This window comes from Sorex fumeus, unplaced genomic scaffold (assembly GCF_029834395.1).
Source record: "Sorex fumeus unplaced genomic scaffold, SorFum_2.1 ptg000003l, whole genome shotgun sequence".
NCBI classification, from domain to species: Eukaryota; Metazoa; Chordata; class Mammalia; order Eulipotyphla; family Soricidae; genus Sorex; species Sorex fumeus.
Window position 1 is genome coordinate 51,748,204 of NW_026606060.1, and position 14,656 is coordinate 51,762,859.

Below are 14,656 nucleotides of genomic sequence, written 5' to 3' on the forward strand. Positions count from 1 at the left end.
TCCCTCCTTCCCTCCCTCCCTCTTTCTTTCTTTCTTTCTTTCTTTCTTTCTTTCTTTCTTTCTTTCTCCCTCCCTTCCCCCTCCTTCCCTCCTTCCCTCCCTCCCTCCCTCCCTCCCTCCCTCCCCTCCCTCCCTCCCTCCCTCCCTCCCTCCCTCCTTTCCTTTTTTCTTTTCATTTTGTGAGCCTTAGACAGCAGTGCTCAGGTGCCATTCCTAGATCTCTGTTCAGGAGTGACCCCTGGGAGTGCTTGGGGGAATCAACTGTGATGCCTTGGATTCAAATTAGACCAGTAGCCACCACAGTCAGATTAAAGACAAGTACCCTACCTCCTATACTATTGCCCAGGTGAGCATCTGCTTGCAGGATTTTGAGGTTAATGTGGTCATGTATATGGCTTCCCTGACGTGCGCTGGTACCCACCGAACCCATTAGTGGGCATTGTTGTGGGGGTTGGACTGGTGAAATATGTTGTACGAGATTGTCTCTGTGTCTCCATTTGGAACAAGTTCAATCAAAATGATACCTCCTGGCACTTGCTGTGCTGATTTTTTCCCCCACCTATGCCCTCCCCAGGACATGAATAAGTCTCTCTCATAACTCACAGAGTAGCTCATACTATTCAGGGACCGAGGAGGCAGTTCCACTGGTATCTTCCGATGGCTCCAGAAATCCATTCAAAATCTTTCCATACAGTGAGTGACTCTGAGGTTGGACTTGACTTCTCCTAAACTTCGAGTGGGCAGAGATCCACCTCTCTTGCACATGCCAGGCTTGGCTGTCTATCTGCAGGGACCGCCAGGTGACCACCAGGTGTGCGGAGAGAATCACTGGGCACCCACCTCTGCTGGTGCCGGGGATGCCAGGCAGTAGCACTGGCAGCTCATTGGCTACCGATGGCTACTGCGGGCACAGGAAACTCGCTTCTCACCCTGAGCTTCTGCATCTTTAGTTCCTGGGTGTCACCGTGGAAGGTCACTCGATGTAGAACCAGAGGACCGCTGGGCAGAAGGTGATTAGTATTTCCTACTGGCTGTGCTCAGGAGACCATATGGGATACCAGAGATCAAGCCATGATGGGCTGCTTGGTCAAGGCCGCTATGTCCATACCACCCCCCCCCCCCACACACACACATATACACACACACCGTGTTCCCTATTGAATCTCTTTCCCTCTTACTGTGTGTCAGGGTGGGTATGAGACATGACTGCTCAGGTCCCAAGTCTAAAGCACACGGAATCCTGCCCCATAGCAGTGCCTTTATCCTCTGGGTATGTTGCCGGGTACACAGAGAACTGGGGGTGAAGGAACCTGGGGTGCAGGTGTGGTGGGAGGCAGGTTCCTGATGCCCAAGACAGCCCCCAGTCATCTGACACCCTAACGCTTCCTGCTTTGTCGTCTTCCCATTGGCTGGAACCGGATGGGAATAGGGGTTGTCTAAATTCTCCAAAGTGCCTTGGGCCTTGGAGGGGCTCAGAGAGTGGGGGCAGCCTCAGCTGGCACTGCAGACATGGATGGAGCAATTCTACACGCCACACACCATGCCCGGCCCAGTTAGCACCCTACCCCCACTAACCTGGGGCCATCTCCCAATTTATAGAAGAAGAGATGGTGGCAAGAGAGGTGGACACGGGCTGGAAAATGGGCAAGTCTGTGAGCCTTGGGCAGATCGATATCCACCTCACTTTAACCCAAACTTTCTGTGCAAGAAGTGACTGTTGGTGTCCACAATTGTCCAGTCCTGGGTAGCACCCAAGAGAAATTCTGGTGACACCCTTAGGAACTGCAGGACACTGGGGACAGGCAGTCTTGGGCATGTGACCTCTGCGGTCTGTGTCCCCTAATTCCTGATGTGGGACTGTCGCCTGCATTTCCTGTCCTGGGTGGAAACATGGCAGTAGTACAGCCATGGTTTCTGTGTGCGCACGAAAGGGGTGAATCTATGTGCCTTCAGGCTGTACCCCTGCAGGAGACAGTCAGAAGTCAGGAACCTCAGACTCCAGCTGGCCCGTCCTCCTGCTGCATAGTTACGGGCCAGAAACTTCAGCTGGGTTGGGAAAGGTTTGCTGCTAAGAAAGCAGGTAGGGGGGCCAGAGGGATAGTCCATGGGTTAGGGTATTTGCCTTGCACGTGGCTCACCTGGCACCGTATATGGGCCTCCCAAGTGCCACTAGGAGTGATCCCTGAGCACAGAGACAGGAGTAAGCGCTGAGCCCTGCAAGTGTGGCCCAATCCCCCTCCATACACACACACACACACACACACACAAAGGAGGGGGGTGGCAGGGAGAAACGAGAGACCTTGCAAGAGGGGCTAAAGAAAGGACTTGCCAGGCAGAGATGAGGAGCCATCAGGAGAGAGAACTTGCCTTCTTTTCTAGGTTCACAGATGGGCCCCGTGCCCTGCTCCCCCGTGGATTTCCTGGAACTTGGTTTCTCTGAGGGAGCCCTGTCTGAGGGAGCCGAGTGCTGTGGTCAGGTGGTGTCTCCAGCCTGGGGCAAGTGCCCGATGGTTCTTGGGTGTTGTGGGTGTGACTTATGGGTATGACTGCCTGACAGACACCTCAGGCGAGCACGGCTCCTGTTCATCAGGTGACTAGCGCGTGCTCCATCAACAGTCGTGGCATGGATGTAGGGCCCTGGACAGGCAATGCTCTCTTTTCCTCACCCCTCATGCTGGAGTGCAATCTTCGTTTGTCTTGGTTTCATTTGGGGGCCACACCCTGCGATGCTCAGAGATTGCTTCTGGCTCTGCGCTCTGGAATCACGCCTGGTGGTACTCAGGGGACCCTGTGGGATGCCGGGGATTGAACTGGGCTTGGCCTCATGCAAGGCAAGCGCCCTACTTGCTGTACTAATCAGTCTGGCCTGCAGGAGGGGAGTCTGACCCCAGGATTCACCTGAGTCCAGTACCCCTGAGGGTGCCCATACCTGCTGGGGTGAGAAGGTTAGCACAGACGTCTGGTGTGTTGATTGTTCAGAGCTGAGGTCAGTGGAGGTCCTGGAGTCTTAGGAGACACAGACTGTTCCCTCAACTACTCAGGATTACCCAGACTTGGTTTTTTTTTTTTAAATATTTTTATTTTATTAAGTAGTTCACAATATTTGATTACATTTAATATTCAAACACCAATCCTACCACCATTACACCTTCCCACAACCATACTTTGGGTGTTTCCATCCCGAACCCCAACCCCTGTCCCAGAGCAAAACCAAAATAATATATTTTGTATTGTTTGTTATGAAAAAAACACTGAAAATGCACCAAAAAAGTTTTCTTAGAGGAAAGTGTGTGTAGATTGTTGTATTTCACCAAGGGGCCATTAAGCCCTTCTATAAGAGATCACTAGCTTGTTATAGGCTGAGCCATGTGTGTGTGTGTGCATCTGTAATATATATATATATATATATATATATATATATATATATATTTCCCTTTAAATTACCTCCTACTTTGAACCGCATCAGATGTGGTGTGGTACTCTTGGAGTATGGGTACCAAGTACGGTATGAAGTGTCTAGGAATAGGTTCACTTGTGGGTAAGACTTGGCCAAGTGGGTAGAGAGCAGCCGAGAGCAGGGCAACAGTTAAGTTCTGGAGGTTTTCGGCTGCCAGAGCTGGACCCATCCCCCTCCGGGGCACCCCTAGTGAAACAGCGTGACGCGGGGTCTGGTGGCATGGTTATGGTGAGCGTCATGTTATGCTCTCTTGTGGGAGAGAAGGACATGCGGCTCTGGATGGTGGCCATCGTCTCCTGTTGCTGGCTGACGAGATTATCTGGGGCCAGCCAGAGGTGGCTTATGGGTGTGACTGCTGAGTTGCTGGAGACAGGGGGATACGGGTGGAGGATCTTCGTTCCCGGTCCTGTTGAACCCAGAATTTTCCAGACTTGAGTTTTTACTAGAAAGAACTTTCTTTTTTGGAGGGTGTGTAGGGGGAATGGCCTGCAGTGCTCAGGGAGTACTCCTAGCTCTATTCTCAGGGATTACTCCAAGCTCTGTGCTTAGGGGTACTTCGGGCGGGATTTAGGGGATCATTTGGAGTGCCGGGGATGGAACTTGGGTCAGCCATATTCAGGACAAGCACCTGGATCCCTATACTGTCCCCGGCCACTCCTCTTCTCTCTCTTGAACACCCACCTGCCTCCAGACATACATGCCTCTTTCACAAAATGCTCGAATGTATTTTTTTTTTTAAATTTTGAATCACCAAAGCCCCAGTCATAATTTACTTCCAAACTGGGTCATTCCGTGTGAAGAGCCTGGTGCCGGTACATGAAGTTCTCGAGGGTCTTTTTAATTTAATTTTTTAATAGCAATTGTCTCCCCCATTTCAGAGGGTTAAACCTCCACTGACTCGGGTGAAGATTTAAATATAAATGATTCCCGGGTCGCCCCAGGAAACCAATTGGGCAGAGAGAGGATTGCAAGGAAAGCCCCCAGCTCCCGAGTGTTGTTTTCACTGACAGGGCAGGGTACTAATAAATAAGGTGGGACTCTGGTCAGCGACTGCCGTGAGAAGTGTTGACGGGAAGAGTTGTGTGGGAGAGACTTGGGCTGGGACCGCTCTGGGAATTCTGCCCTTCCTTTCCTGTCCGACATCTCTAGTCTGAGAGCCGTGAGCACTTGACTCCAGCTCCTCAGGAAAGCGGAAGCAGTGAGATGAACAGAAATGCCGTGACTTCCGCTGACCTGTCCTGTAGAACAGAGCGAGAGGCAGCCGCCTTGGCCAAGATCTGAGTGAGAAAATAAAAAGGAGGCTCTATCTAATGATGGAACCTGGAGACAGACTCATCCGACATTGCGACCTGGGCAGCAGAAATGATCTTTAGGAATGCAGTTTCTCGTCCCACCGCGACTGTGTCTGTAGGAGACTTGTCTTTTGGTGAACATCCAAGCGGTCTTTTCTTGTCTGAAGAATCCACTGGGAGTGAGATTGGGAACATTAGGAAGCACACAGTCTCCTCCTGATTCTTTCCTCCCTGTGTGCTTTAGTCTGGAGATGTGGGTGCTGACCCTGGGGGCAGTAGCTGATGTGGGTGCTGACTCCAGTGCTGCCCCTGGGGTCACATGGCCTCAGGCAGACCTCGGGGCTATATATATATATTTTTTTTAATTTAAAGATTTTATTATTGAATCACTGTGAGATAGACCCTTACAAAGGTTGCTCATGATTAGATTTCAGTCATGCAGTGTTCCGACACCCATCCCTCCACCAGTGTACACTTCCCAGCACCAGTGTCCCCAGGTTCCCTCCCCGTCACCCTCTACCCCAGCCTCTGTCCATGGCAGGTGCTTTTCTTCTCTCTCTCTCTCTCTCTCTCTCTCTCTCTCTCTCTCTCTCTCTCTCTCTCTCTCCTCTGTTTCTGTCTCTGTCTCTCTCTCTGTCTCTCTGTCTCTCCCCTCCCCCCCCCCCCTTTTGGGCACTGTGGTTTACAGTACAGATACTGAATGGTTATCGTGTAAATCCCTTTACCTACTTTTAACCCTCAGATCTTGTCCAGTGTGATCATCCCCAACGATTATTATCCTGGGCCCTTCTCTATCCTACCTGCCCTCCAGGAGAATATGGCAGTGCCCTGAGTCTGGCTGGCCCGACTCACTCGGAATTTCATCCTAGTTCTAGGTGTTCCAGGATGCTGCACGTCCTGTGCTCTCTTTCCCCAGAAAAGTCTTCCTGAGGAGAGCACCGGAGAGACACCTTCCACAGTGAGAGTTTCAGTGGAGCCACCAACTCTCAGAGAGCCCAAGCCAGAGTTTCCTAGAGTGTGGCACCACGACCAGCCATTTGGACCTTGATAGATGACCTCTCGGGCCAGAGATACCAGATGGGGGTTAAGGCTCCTGCCCTGCCACGTGGCCAACCCAGAGTCAGTCCCAGCACTGTGTTTGGTGCCCCGCACCCTGCCAGGATCTCTGTCGACCCTGATCACGGAGCCAGGACTAAGCCCTAGCCAGGACTAAGCCCTAAGCCCTAGCTAGTGTGTTCCCCCCCACCCCCCCCCCCCCACACACACAATGGAGCAATGACAGATCGTGAGCTCTCACACATACATGCCTCCTTGTAGTTTGGACCGTGTCATCATTTTTTAAGGCATTGCTGTGTGTTGTCCTGGGGTGAGTGGGGAGGAATCAGAACCCACGGGGGTCCCCACCGTCCTCTCTCTGCACCAGAACCTTGTGCCCTCTCTGTGCAATTCTGAGCTGGGAGGTAGGGGTTCCGGTGCCCGCTCGGCCACCCCTGCCTGAGTCAGATCTGTGGAACCAGGGTTCCAGGGAACTTCCAGTCCCTGGAAGTTGGGGGTTTCCTCCAGACTCCTTTGCTGGGTGGAGAAACAAAGCAGTTAGAGGACTCTGGAAGCTGGCTCTTGAGTCAGCTCTTGAGAAACGGCCCCCGCAGGGGACACGGAGGAGTTCTCTGGAGCCAGAGATGCTGCCTCCAAATCCTGGCATTCTTTTTGTTGTTGTTTTGCTTTGGTTCGGGGACCACACCCGGCAGTGCTCAGGACTGAGTCCTGGCTTGCACTCAAGGATTATTCCTGGCAGGGTGCCGGGGATCAGGACCCGATTGGCCGGTCACTTGTAAGGCAAGAATCCTACCCACTGTACTGTCACCCCAGCCCCCCAAACTCTAGCATCATAACTTAAAAGTAGCACGACCTCTTTGAATCACCACCTTCTCGGCTTCACCTTCACCACCCAGAGTCAGTCCCAGCACTGTATTATGGGTATGGCATGGCATGCCACTGAGCTTGCCCCGAGGAATAACCGAGCAGTGCTCATGTTTAGTGAGTGTTTCCCCTGGGCCAGCTCCTGGCTAAGGGCACCCTCTTGCCCTTATTGAAATGCTTTAAGGGAAGGGAACTATGCCAAGAGACGTTCTGCATCTGAAGAAGTGTAGGCAGTTGGGTTTCCCTAAGAGAGAGGAAAGTCACAAATACAAAACACATTTTTTCCGAAACACACTGTGTGCGTCCTTGCAGTTCATGAGCAAGCCTTTCCTGAACCCCAGTTCTACCCAGCTCCGAGACACAGAAGGGACCAGGGCACCATTCCCAGCAGCCAGAAGGGAGGTCGAGACACATGTTGTTTGATCTTGTTCCAGGACCGGGACCAGATAGAGTTGCAGAGGTGATAAGGGCCCATCCCCCCACTCTCCTACCCCATCATGTGCTTCTATTTACTATAAGATGGGTTTTTTGTATTCCGGGACCTGGAGCTCTTTGCCAGAAGTGGGGGAGGAGATCTCGGCTGGGCCTGCCCCCCTCGAGGTCGCCTTTCTTGGTCATATTTGGTGTTGCCACATGCAGTGGTGCCTTGGTGAAGTCATGTTCCTGGTAGCCGGGTGGGAAGTGGGATGGCGGGGGTGGGGGGGTGGGGGGTGGGGGAGAGCAGAGCCAAACAGATGAATCACATCCTTGGAGGCGCCGGTAGAAGGAGGACATGGTATAAATAGCTGATGTGGACCCCCACCCCACCCCCATTTTGGCCCGAGTGCAAAGCACGAAAGGGAAGCGCGGGAAATGTGTTTCTCTTGCTTTGCCCATGATGTACTGTTACATACTGGGGAAGAGGGTCCCCTCTCTTGTGGCTTTATATAACCCCTGGCCTGGCTCCGTTGAAGCCCCATTTGCCACCCTCCTCTTTTTTTTTTTTTATTTTATTAGTGAAGCACCATGAGGTACAGTTGTAGATTTACAAATCTTTGTGCTTGGGTTTCGGTCATACAATGATCAAATACCCATCCCTCCACCAGTGCCCATTTTCCATCACCATGGATAATATCCCCCCCCACCCCCACCCCCACTCTGCCTCTGTGGCAGGGTATTCCCTTTTGTTCTCTCTCTCCTTTTGGGTGTTGTGGTCTGCAAAAGAGGCATTGAGTGGCAAACATGTTCAGTCCATAGTCTACTTTCAACATGCATTTCCCCTCCTGGGAGGATTCTCCAAATACCCTTTATTTGGTGCTCCCTTCTCTATCTGAACTACCCTTTCCCCTAGAATGCCCGGCTGGCCTCTAAGCTATGGAATAATCCTCCTGGTGTTGATCTCAGCTATTCTTGGGTATTAATCTCATATTTTGTTGCTTCATATCCCCCAGATGAATGCAATCTTTCTATGTCTATCCCTCTCTTTCTGACTCATTTCACTTAGCATGATACTTTCCCTGTTGTACCACTTGTATGTAAATTTCATGACCTCATCCTTTCTAACAGCTACATAGTACTCCATTGTGTAGATGTACCAAAGTTTCTTTAACCAGTCATCTGTTTGTGGGCATTCAGGTTTCTTCCAGTTTCTGGCTATTGTAAAGAGTGCTGCAATGAACAAACAAGTGCAGATGTCACTTCGACTATACATTTTTGCCTCTCTGGGATATATTCCCAGGAGTGGTATCACTGGGTCAAATGGGAGTTCAATTTCTAATTTTTTGAGACTCGTCCATACTGTTTTCCAGAAGGGCTGAACCAGTTGACATTCCCACCAACACTGAAGGAGTGTCCCTTTCTCGCCACATCCGCGCCAGCATCGGTTGCTTTTGTTCTTTTGAATGTGGGCCAGTCTCTGCGGTGTGAGATGGTATCTCAATGTGGTTTTGATCTGCATCTCCCTGATGATTAATGATGTAGAGCATTTTCTCATGTGCTTTTTTGCCATTCGGATTTCTTCTTTGAGAAAGTTTCTGTTCATTTCATTTCCCCATTTTTTGATGGGGTTGCATGTTTTCTTCTTGTGGAGTTCAACCAGTACTTTGTATATCCTTGATATCAACCCCTTGTCAGATGTGTATTCGGCGAATATCCTTTCCCATTCTGTAGACTGTCTTTGTATTTTGGTCACTGTTTCTTTGGAGGTGCAGAAGCTTCTTAGTTTAAGATAGTCCCATTTATCTATCTCTGTTTTTACTTGCTTGGCCAGTGGCGTGCCACCCTCCACTTTTCTTAATAGTTTGGGTATTGCTTCAATTTGGTAAGATTTCGAAGATAAAGGAAAATGCAGTAAATCCCCAAGTGTACACTTTTTTTTCCCCTTTGTTTGAGGGCAGTGGGGGTTTGGGGCCGACCTGGTGAAGCCCAGGGAACCGTGTGGTGGCGGGGATCGAATCCGGTTCCCTCACACGAGAAGCCCAGGCTTCTTGAACTTGCTCCAGCCTCTTGAACTTGCTCCAGGCTCAAACTTCCCAGTGCTGTGTCGTCATCCATACAGCCTTGGTTGGTGGTGCAGGCGCATGCCCACCCCACATGCATTTGTATCTGGGAGGGGGGTCTCCTTCCCTGCAGCCTCCCAGCCACTTTCCAACTCGAGTTTTGTGTCAAAAGTGAGCAAAAGACCCAAAGGAGAAAATGGTGAGACTTAGAAGAAAAAAAAGAATTGTTTGTTTGTGGTGGGGAGCGGGTTGTTTTGTTGACTTGCCGTCAGAGACAGCGCCTCAGCCATGTGAGGCTCCGGCATTTCCACTGAGCCACATCCGCAGCTGGTTTGGCCCCAGGGGTCCTCAGGCTGCCCCTTAACAAGAATACTTGGCCATGGGGACTGAAGCAATAGCACAGCGGGTAGGGTGTTTGCCTTGCACGCGGCCGACCTGGATTTGATTCCCAGCATCCCATATGGTCCGCCCGAGCACCGCCAGGAGTAATTCCTGAGTGCAGAGCCAGGAGGAACCCCTGTGCCTTGCCGGGTGTGACCCAAAAAGCAAAAAAAAAAAAAAAGAAAAGAAAATACTTGACCGACCGATCCCGGGGTGCTGCCACTTCCTTCTCTGGGTCCTTGGAGATTCTGACCCCCCAAGCCTCCCCTTTTCCTACCCCGGGACTTGCGTTGTGGTTCTCAATCACTAGTGGACCATAGCCAGGGCACAGGCAGAAGGAGGCCGAGACCACAGTTCCCACGTGGCCCATCACACCTCAGCACTAGCTGGAGGAAGAGCAAGTCCTGCATCATCTCAAAAGTCTTGCCTCCCTCTTGCTCCTTGGTAGCACAGGGAGCCTCGTTATGGCACCCCTGCCCCATGTGCTTGTTGGCGCATGGTTGAGCCCCACCTCTTGCTTCTCACCTGCAGAGCAGCCCCTCCTCCTCAGCAGCCTCCTGGCTTCCCTCCCCCGTCCCCACTTCTGTTCGTTTCCTGTAGCCCTGTAGCCCTTCATCAGTTCACCTATTTGTTCGCCCTGCTCTGTGCATCTCCAGGACCGCAGCTCTGGCTCCCGACATCCCTGCTGGACCGACGCAGTGCCTGGGCCCAGGCTCAGGTATTGCCGCAGCTCAGCTCGTTCCCCGCAGCATCTCTGCCTGCATCTCTCTGGTCTCTGTCTGTCTGTGCTCCCAGCTCCGCGCGATAAACACTTGCTTGAGACTTGGCACTGGCCCAGTGCTCCGAGAAGCTTTTCCCCGCGGCGCCCGGCTTCCCTTGGGGCTCCTGGAGCTCTGTGCGTCTTCCTCTGTCTCTGCAGCTCAGCCCACCCTGGAGGTGCTTCATCAAAGTGCGTCCCGAGTTTCTCCCTCATCCCTGCATCTCCCTGTCTCAGCCTAGCCCGCCCGCCCTCCAGCCCATTACCTGCTACGAGAGGTGTTCTCTGGGGCGGATGAGTGCCAGAGTCCTGAGGAAGGTTGATTTAATCTTGACAATGTAAATGGGGATTGAGTGAGTTTGGTGTGTGCCAGCGGATATTCATCAGGTTTTCATCAGGAAGTCTTAAATCAAATTTACGCACTTTTTTTTTGCTTTTTTTGCTTTTTGGGTCACACCCAGCAGTGTTCAGGGGTCACTCCTGGCTCATGCACTCAGGAATTACTCCTGGCGGTGCTCAGAGGACCATATGGGATGCTAGGAATCAAACCTGGGTCGGAGCATGCAAGGCAGACACCCTACCCACTGTCTATATCACTCCAACCCCACGCCTGTTTCTTTTTTCTTTCTTTTTTCTTTTTGGGTCACACTTGGTAATGCTCAGGAGTTACTCCTGGCTCTGCACTCAGGAATTACTCCTGGCAGTGCTCAGGGGACCATATAGGATGCTGGGAATCGAACCCGGGTCAGCTGCATGCAAGGCAGACGCCCTACCTGATGTGCTATCACTCCAGCCCCCACACCTGTTTCTTAACTGAAGAAACAGATCGCGGCTTTCTGGGAGGTTTCAGGATAGGAAAGAGGAGGCGCTGGGGGTGGTCCCATCCTGCTCCCCCTCCTCCCCAAGGCTGAACCGGGTCTTCCCTTCTGGTGGGTCTGGGTGGGGGAGACGCAGCTGCCACTCCCATAGGTGCTGGGACGTGACAGGGGACCCCATGACCGTGACCACGGGCAGCCCTGCCTGTCCACGCCCCATGTATCCAGGCCTCATCTCTGTTTCCCATGCTTCCCCACATTCATGGGAGTGGACAGGGCTCAGGGTGGGGGACACAGTGATTCTCAGGCTCACCTGCTCACAAAGCTTAAGCTCGCATGTCCACCAAGACCACCCGGGATCCCCCAAAGCCCATCTTTGACTCATTCCCCACCGGGATGGAGAAATTCCGCCCTGCTTTCTTTTCAGAGGTCCCCAGAGAAGGCGTTTCTGCCCCTGGTGCCTCCAGGGAAGGCTGGGTCAGCTTGCCTTGTTGTTTAGAAGAATAATAATGGTCACTCACAACCCATCTTGGGCTCAATTCTTGAATCCAGTGCAGTAACTCGCCAGATGTGGAAATGAGAAGTGAGTGACTTACCCCAGGCTGGCGAGGTTGGCAGACCTGGCGCCCCCAGAACCTAGGGGTCCTGGGCGGGTAGACCAGGTCACTGCGTCCCTTAGGAAACTTCAGGAAGCTTTTATTATCCCTGGCCCTGCGCTGGTCCCCTCTCCTCTCTTCTCCACCCCCCCTCCCCCACACTGACTCCCTCCTGCACGCTGGAAACATTAGCTTCTCCCCTGCACGCCTCTGGGTTGCGGTTGGCTTTCACCCCACGGTTTCGACATCTCTCCCAGGGCGACGGCGGGTCAGCGAGAGTGGCTAATAGAATCCAGCCGCGTGGCCTCTGCTCAGATCTAACGCAAGCCTGGCCGTCTGGCCACTCTCACCAGAGCAGCTGTGGGCACTGCCCCTGGGCGGGGCCTAGGAGGCTGACCCGTGCTCCCTCTGGGCCTCCACCCAGCCGTGCTGGCCTCTGTGCTGCCGGCCTGGGCGGGTAGGGCTGTCTGTTCCTGACGGCCTGTCCCTCTGGATGGCGGGGGCCTGGCACGGTGTGGCAGGTGTTCTGCAGGGGGTCGGTGGAATCCGGCATGTCCAGGTCTTGACCCCAGGACCCACATCTGTGTCTCTACCTGCAACTTCAGCTGTTCATTCCCAGCCCCCACCTCAGCTCCAGGCAGCCGCCAGGAGGGCCTGACCCTCCCCTGCGTCTCTGCTCAACCCAGATGCAGCCCTCCCCGCCCTCTTCACAGTGGGCAGCGGCTCAGCCAATGCCCCCTCCTCATGCACGCGGGCTTCTCCCACCCCACCCCCCGACCTTTCCACTGAAGAGCAGAAGCCGCTGCCAGTCCTGTGCACCTGCTTCCACTGTGAGGCCTGGGGGCCCCCCCACCCCCATCCAGGCTCACCAGGGCAGTCCACCTGCCTGAGCTACAATGCACACCTGCCAGGTACACACCACACCTGCCTGTCACACACCACACCTTCCAAGTACACACCAGACCTGCCTGGTACACACCACACCTGCCTGGTACACACACCTACCTGTCACACATCACACCTGCCTGGTACACACCACACCTGCCAGGTACACACCACACCTGCCTGGTACACACACACCTACCTGTCATACACCACACCTGCCTGGTACACACCACACCTGCCTGGTACACACCACACCTACCTGTCACACACCACACCTGCCTGGTACACACCACACCTGCCAGGTACACACCACACCTGCCTGGTACACACACACACCTACCTGTCACACACCACACCTGCCTGGTACACACCACACCTGCCAAGTATACACCAGACCTGCCTATAACACACCACACCTGCCTGGTACACACCACACCTGCCTGGTACACACCACACCTGCCAGGTACACACCACACCTGCCTGTCACACACCACACCTTCCAAGTACACACCACACCTGCCTGGCACACACACCTGCCTGGCACACACCACACCTGCCTGTTACACACCACACCTGCCAGGTACTCCCCACACTTGCCTGGCACATGCCGGCCACCAGGCTCGGCCCTGATGCAGCCCGTCTGGCTTCCCGCAGCTACTGCTGGCTGCTTCTGCTCTGACACCGCCGGCAATTTGTGCTTCAGGGGCAGGAAACTTGTTCCCCGAGAGCCGGGAGAGGGCCTGCAGCAGCGAGCACGTCTGCGGGAAGGAGAAGATCCTTCCCTCCCAGCCGCCGGAGGCTCAGCCTGGCCCCACAGACTCGGGCTGTGACCTCAGAGAAGTAGCTCCAAGCTGGCTTTTCAAAAGCGGAAGCCAGTAAGAATGAAAAATATCAGAGCATAGCATCTGTGGCCAGGGCACGTTTTGCTTTAAGGACCCGCAGCACGTGTCCACCCTGTAGCGTCCACCCCGCAGCATGGAATGACCTGCTTCTTTCTCATGTCAGAGTCCAAGAAAGTTAGAAACACAACCGTGAATTCTAAGTTTTTTTCAAGGCTTGATCTTCAAAAAGAACATTCTTCCCCTCAGATGGTGAAACTCCTCAGACCAGGTTTACATTCCCAGACCCAGAGCTTTAAGGTGAAGCTTTCACGTTCCGAACAGATTCCTTGGTGTCTGTTCAGATGGGCAAATAAAGAGCAGCTGTTCACCCCACTGGTACACCCGGGGGTTATTAACTGCCCACAGCAAGGTCCACAGCACACTTCACCATACACCTCCCCATGCCTGCATCCGCCACATACACACACATGTGGACACTCACGCAGACACGGGCACACTACACATGCAGTAACATACACCAATGCGGGTCTGCACATATGCACCCTGACACACACAGAGACTGGTGCAGTCCAGATGCAAGCATCCAGATACAGCACACTTAGGAACATGGAAAACACACACATACACACACATACTTTCACACACACATATACACACTCATATACACACATACACTCACACGCACACACACATATACCCACACACATACATTCACTCACACACACATACACCCACACACACACATACACTCACACACAATACACACATGCATACACTCACACACATATACATACAGTCACACACACACAAACACACACATCCCGCCTGGACACCTCAGCTCTTCATGTCACACGTGGTCCCTGTGGAGACCCCGGGGCTTCCCAGCCCTGCCCTTGGGGGAGACGGCCTGGCCAGACCATGGCTGGGACCGAGGTGCCTGTTTCTTAGCGCTGCGTTCTGCTCCCCTGCCTAGAGTCAGTGGCCGTGGGGACAGCTGAGCGTGTGTGTGGTGCCCGGTGCCGTCTAGGTGGAGCAGCATGGGAACCACCTTGTATGTCCCCCCGGCGGTGTGGCAGCTCCCTAGCCCAGCTATTGCTTTGGTAAAGGGGCGGGGGCTCGGTCTCAGGCAGGAAGGAAGAGGTGACACTCGGTCCCGGCAGTGACCCTCAACCCCCTCTGCATCTTCCCTGTGTTCTGTCTTAGCCCTCCATCCCCACCCCCATCACTGGGCTCT

The 14,656-nt window shown here is 53.4% G+C and overlaps 1 protein-coding gene across 2 annotated transcripts in view; it reads left to right on the plus strand.

Moving 5' to 3' along the window:
* The window catches only part of CHST11 (carbohydrate sulfotransferase 11), a 190,134-nt gene that overhangs the window by 158,345 nt on the left and 17,133 nt on the right, over positions 1–14,656 (plus strand). The gene's annotated exons all lie outside the window — the stretch shown is intronic.